Source organism: Psammomys obesus, unplaced genomic scaffold (genome assembly GCF_907164565.1).
Source record: "Psammomys obesus unplaced genomic scaffold, mPsaObe1.curated_primary_1811, whole genome shotgun sequence".
NCBI lineage: Eukaryota > Metazoa > Chordata > Mammalia > Rodentia > Muridae > Psammomys > Psammomys obesus.
The window spans coordinates 11,053,322-11,059,376 of NW_026596152.1; positions in this window are offsets into that span (position 1 = coordinate 11,053,322).

The following is a 6,055-nucleotide window of genomic DNA, read 5'->3' on the forward strand; positions in this document are numbered from 1 at the left end:
CTGTCCTTATGGAACCCACCACCACAACTGCCCTGCTGTGTGAAGGATGCTGTTGTGTAAGGCTGGTGAGCACCATAGCATTGGGACATTGCAAGGAAAAGTTGTATCATTAAAAAAAAAAATGCAGAGTTGGGGTTGGAGAGATTTGTCATTGGTAAAAGCAAATGCCTAAGAGCAGAGAACCGAATTCTGTTCCTAGCATCCACACCAGGGAGCTCATAACCCCCTGTAACTCAAGACCCAGGGGACCCAACACCCTCTTCTGAACTCTCTGAGTACCTTCACCCACACTTACACATTTCCCTCCCACCCACACCCAACACGATTTTTAAAATTTAAGTGTAGAGTTTACCACTTACAAAACTGGCCTAACAACTGATAAGTGTATGGGGCTGCCCGAGGTTTAGGATTTGGAGACAATTACCATCCTTCTGATGATGGGCTAGGCAAAGAGTAAGAGGGTACTAAATTCTTTGATTATTCTGAAAAACTGTGTTGTTGATATAAACATGTTTTTGTTTTGGTCCCACGTGTGGGATGTGGGACTGATTCAGCAGCAGACCATTTGCTTCGTGTGGGCTCTGAGAGGAGCTCTTTGCCAGCTGTAGATGTTTAAATTTGAGGTCTCTGTAGAGAGAATAAATGCCAGAGCACAGAGAGTGTGGAGCTCAGAAAAAGATCAAAGTTGCTCCTGCTTCTCTCTTGCTGCTCCTGGTTGCTGTTCTGAGTCAAGAAGTTGGAGATCTCCCGAAACAAGAATTGGGCTGGCTCCAAGGAACCCAAAGACCCTAACCAGCAGGAAGCAGCTAAGAGAACTGCACCCCTCTCCCACTAACCCTTTTTTCTCTTCTACCTAGTGTTGGGGTGTTGGAAGGGATTGGGGTGAAGTTGGGAGAAAAAGATGTAAGAAACATAAATAAAAGAGTTTTTAAAAACTAATGCGAACAAAACTGCCATGGAGTTTTGTGACAGTATATAATACTGTTTTTATTAACATATAGCATGCAAACAAAACAAATGTGCATTCTATCTATGAAAGGCCCAATGAATTATTACATAATGAATACACTTGTGTAATAGTGAAAAAAAAAAAAAGAAAGAAAAAGAAAAGAAAAAAAGGAATTAGCCTCTCTCGTGCTCTCAGTAAGTCTGGCTTTGCCTATTCCAAAAAGTATACTAGATCTTTGTTGTTGTTCTTAAGACATGTATATTTTGTGTGTAAGTGTTTTGCCTGTATGGAATGTAATTGTGCCATATGCACACCTGGTACCAGAGGAGGCCAGAAGGTGCCCAAATGCCCTAGAACTGTAGTTATGTAAATAGCTATGTGCTGGGAACTAACCCTCAGTCCTCTGGAAAAGCACCGTGTTCTTAATCATTGAGCCACCTCTCCAGTCCCTGCTGTTTAATAGAAACCTCTGCCAACAGTTAGATATGAAACTGTTAGATATGAGCTTCACAAGTTCTTGAAAAGCACTGTAAGCTACTCACCTGGTCCAGTAATGAAATTCTTAGGTGCTAAGGCTGTCAACTTCCTCTGTTTGTTCTTTGGACATTTCACAGAGCACAGGATGGTCTCAGTCTCAATATGTAGCTGAAGATAACACTGAACTTATATCCTCCACAGGGCTACTAGGCTACTGGGATTATAAGTGTTTGCCCCCACACTTGGCCTAACTTTGCTTTTTATAAATATATTTTACATATATATTATTGCAGAAAAATATACACATATATAAATATACACACAAAACTAACAATATAATAAACTTCTTATAGCTTCAACAACTACTTATTAGGCACCTTTGAACTTTCTTTATTGCTTTGGCCCACGCCCTACCCTGTCTACCTAGACATGTTTATTTTTAGTACCTGTGCTTGCACGGTCATATGCGTACACATGAATCTAAAATTAAAAACATGTTTTATTAATTATGTGTGTGAGGGGGCATGTGCAATGTGCATAGGGGTCCCCAAAGACACTGGAGACATCCTTTGAGTCTCCCCCGGGCCCTCAGAGCTGGAGCTATAGGTTGTTGCAAGCAGCTCAATGTGGGTGATGGGAATTCAACTAAGTGGGAAACCAGCAATGCTCTTAACTGCTGTGCCATCTCTCCAGCCCCACATTTCTTTTCTTTTATTTAAACTTATATCTGTGTGTGCCTGCTTGTCTCTATGTGCACCATTTGCAAGCAGTGGCTACAGAGGCTGAAGGAGGGCATTAGATTCCTTAGAACTAGAGGTACAGGCAATTTGGAACCACTGAATACAGAGGAACCAAACTTGGGTCCTCTGTAGAAGCAGTGAGTGGTGATGGTCGCTGAACCATTTCTGCAGTTTCAAAGCTGCTACAGTCTCTCTCTCTCTTTTTCAGACAGGGTTTATTACTTAGCTCTGGATAGCCTGGAGCTCCCTATGTAGAACAGCCTGGCTCTGAACTCAGAGATCCACCAGCTTTTGCCTCCCAAATGCTGGGCTTAAAGGTATATGCCACTATTCCTGGCTTAGGAAGCTACAAGTCTTAAATGTACACTTTAAAATTTTAAACTCAGGCCCTGTGCAAGAGCAATATGTGCTCTTAACCACCAAGCCATCTCTGCAGTCCTCATCCTCGTCTTAAAAGCAATGAAAACAGATGGGTTTCTAAGTGTAGTTAATCTTGTCAGTTTGACTTAAGAGATGAACTTATAATTGTACCAACCCTCTGTCTGTATATGAGGATATTTCTAGGCCTGGTCAGTCATGAGGGCTCTGCCACAAATGGTTTAATGTACCTGTGTACTCTGTGTGACGGCAACTGGGACTTGGTACATCTGTGAAAGGAGGGAGACGACTCAGGGAGAAGAAACAGCACCAAACATGTGGCTTTGAAGACTCATTTTTCTTTGACCTTTTTAGGTCTGTCTTCTCTTTGCTCTCTGGCCTCCAGGATGTGAAAGCATACCTCTAGCATTAACCCCCCAGCCCCCTCAAAAACACTGCCTTGCTACAAGTGTAAAAGCCAGCCAACCATCAACTGGATCTTCTGCAAACATGAGGCAAAACTCAGGGTTTCTCCCTAAGTTGATTACCTTGAGTGTTTTCTCACAGTAATGCAAATGGTGAGCAACACTAGGAGCATAAATTTGTTTTCTTTTGTCTTTAACCAAAATAAGTGTGCACAGTGGCACACACCTGTGATCCCAGCATTCAGGGAGGCAGAGGCAGGTGGATTTCTGAGTTAGAGGCCAGCCTGGTCTACAGAGTGAGTCCAAGAAAGCCAAGGCGACACAGAGAAACCCTATCTCAAAACACAAAAACAACCGTAACAACAAAAGATCCACAAGAAAAAAAACACTTATTTGGACTCAATGGGAGAGCAGTGTCTGAGTCAGCACATCTCCTCCAACAAGGCTACACTTCCTAATCCTTCTATTCCTTTCAAGCAGTTCCACTCCCTGGTAACTAAGCATTCAAATATATGAGCCTCTGAGGACCATTCTCATTCAAATCACCACAGATGCCTTGGCTGCTGGACAAGGTCAGGGAGACAGTGCTGGGAAAGCTGGTCTTCCCTGCAAAGCTCCTGGGGAAGAGTGCCAGAGACCAGGAGTAAAGAGAAGATTGACAGGTGCTGGATAGGCAGGATGGGAGCCTCCTAAAGCTGTTACGGGCAGTTAGAGTTGGCTCTGGTTGCCCAGCACTGGAATTCCACACAGCCAAACATGTGCTCAGACACAACGACCAAGGCTTTTACTTCAGTAATGTTTCCAACTGTCCACTGTCACTTCAATGCCTCCTCTAGCCCTAGAGTTCTTGCTCCAACCCTGAGCCCTTGAGTATTTTGCTTTATATACTAAGTGTTATTAAATACATAGTTAGAGATGTTTTATCAGTGTCAGTTTTACTATTGCATAAGGACCTATTTTGCTTTAAATCCAAAATACCATTTTGAACTACAATCTACTGTTCTCTGGAACAATTATTTTTAGTCTGGCTATGTTGTTTTTAATCTGGTTATGTACCTTACCATTTTCCCTTTAAATATGCACGCACATAGTTATGTGACTGCCATTGTACATGTTCCTGGGGAGGTTGACAGGAGTGATGGCACAGATGCTCAAATCAAACGTATGAGTCTAGGGCAGAGTTTGTGTGTGTGTGCATGTTTGTAACAGTAGGCGTACGGGTCCCTTACATAGGCCTCAGACTCAATGCTGTCATTCCCTCCCACGTGCTAGAATTTTGCACTAGCATCATAACACCAAGAATTCTTACGTTGGTTTGTAACTTGGTGTCTATTTCTCATGGACCAAGAGAAATACCATCCTGCAAGTAAATGGCCCCTCCCTGCAAAAAGAAGAGTCCCCAGGTCTCACACGAGCTATTTCAATGGCCCTATACACTACTGAAATGGGTTCTTAGAGTTCTGCACACTGATAATCTATGAGGTCCATTGCTGGTGGTCTGCCTTCCTGATCCGGTGGTAAAGTGGGGAAGGTATCCAACTCTGGGTGGGCGGTGTCCTGAGCCACGGGAGCCCAGGAATCTCAAGCTCTGAGAGGAGGCCTCCTCAACAAAGATGTTGCAGCTCCCAGAGAGGGTTGCCCCAACCTTGACGCCCTGAGGAGCGTGGGCTCTGCTCCTTTTGTTTCTTCTCTTAAGAGAAGAAACCTCTTAAGAGATATTTACTGGAAAGACCAATCCAGGAGAAGAGGGTTGAATCCACAAGTGGCTACCTGGGCTTCCAGAAGGAGATAGCATTGAACTGGGCAGCATAGCCTTTATATAGGCATTCTTAAGCGGCGGAGCTTTCTGGGGCAGAGATTTCTAGAGTGTGGATTGGTGGGACTTTAAGTCCTAAACTTGGGAAGATCAGGAATTGGTGGGCTTTCCTGTTCAGGGATTGGATGGTACTTTTACTCGCGAATTGGTGGGTTTTAGTGGGAAGTTCGGGGCTTGGTTAGTTCTTCTGCTCAGGGATTCGTGGGTTTTTGTCCAGACTTTTCACCTCAAATTAGCATAATCTGGGAGGAGTCCTGCTGAGGGGCTGGGGATGACAGTTGCAGAGGTCTGGGGGAGGAGCTGGGCTGCTGGCGCTTCCTCAAGCAGAGGTCTGGCGGCTTTTCAGCCTTGAGGTTCTACAGTCTACAGAGTGTCCAGAATTTAGAGTTCACCGCGAAGGCAGCAGGCTGAAGCAGGAGAGGTTGTTGTCATCACGGAGAGCTCCCATGGCTGCGGCAATACAGTTTGAGGCAGGAAAGGTGTCGGTTCCCTTAGCAGTAGGCTGAGGCAGGAAGAGTCACCATGGACAGCTCCCGCTGAGGCGCTGACAGGAGCAGCCATTGTTTTTTGTCTTAGCAGCCCCAGGGCGGCTTGAGGGCTAGGCATGGCTCTCGGAGGGAAGGAGGCTTACAGTGGGCTACCACACAGCAGGGATGGAGTCAGTGTGCCCCAGCTTGGGGAAGCAGCAGGACACCACAGCTTGGGGATGAACCACTACAGCTGCTCCGGGCACTTTCCCCACCATGGGCCACACACAGGGGCAGCCGCTTTGATTACCACCTTGGCCTGCTGGCAGCAGCAGTAGGAAAGCCATACATTATCCACTAATAAAGCACTTTATGGCTCTGCCTCCACAGGTCAGTATACAGCGGATTACTTACTGCTTCCATGTTTCCATCTGTCTTTTTGGCACATTCTAAGATACATCGTGGCACTCTCAACATTCTGTTGTAGCCTCGTACCAACTTAAACGATAGACAGTTGTAATCTAATTCACCATAATGCTTAGAGAATGTATTTTTAATCACACTCTAGGTTATATGGCAAGTACTTTATCTAATTTCAGCATGACACACTGAGACAGGTTCTATTTTTTAAAAAATAGAAATTAAAGAGAACCTGTTACAAAGCATTTGGTGCAAATCTCCCGCCTATGCTGACGCCCCATTTAAAGGTGTGAAAAAACAAACTATCCCTCTGAGATTGGGAGAGAATGAGCACTACAGTTCACAACAATCCAACATCAATCCACACTCCAGCTGTCAACAAATGTCACTTTGTGTACTTTTCA